The sequence below is a fragment of the Geospiza fortis genome, unplaced genomic scaffold (genome assembly GCF_000277835.1).
Source record: "Geospiza fortis unplaced genomic scaffold, GeoFor_1.0 scaffold212, whole genome shotgun sequence".
NCBI lineage: Eukaryota > Metazoa > Chordata > Aves > Passeriformes > Thraupidae > Geospiza > Geospiza fortis.
This window is the reverse complement of record NW_005054644.1, coordinates 88,979-89,490: the sequence shown is the minus strand read 5'-3', so window position 1 is coordinate 89,490 and position 512 is coordinate 88,979.

Sequence of the window (512 nt, the reverse complement as noted above, 5' to 3'; positions counted from 1 at the left end):
ATAACGTTCTCAAACTTTAGCACATGTATTACAGATCTTTTGGCCCTATCAGAAGCTGAGGCAGTGTAATCCATTGTGGCTCCCCAAAAGAGGGTCTTTATTCTCTGAGCTTCAGGACATAAACCCAAAAGCTATTTTGGCCAAAAATCAGAGGGAAGAAATAAAGTGCTAAAAGCTGTGGAACTGTCAATAGCCCAGTTAGCTTAAATTTTATATATATATATATGGTCAATTTAGTCATAAACAAGGAACAGGATGGAACTTCTCCAGTACAGCTTTTGAAGGCGTAAGTAATTTCCTGCTCTCACAGATCTCGTGCCCAGACTCCGGCAAGTGACTGAAAGGCTCGAGCAGCGCTGAGCAGCTCCGGCCTGTGCTAGCAGGGCACACAATTACACCCAAGGGCTGCCAGGAGCACGGGCCCTGTGCCCCGGCTGCCCCAGCGCACAGAGCGCAGGTCCGCCCCAGCTCATCGCCGCCTCAGGCCCCAGGCCGATAAACTGCAGAAAAAC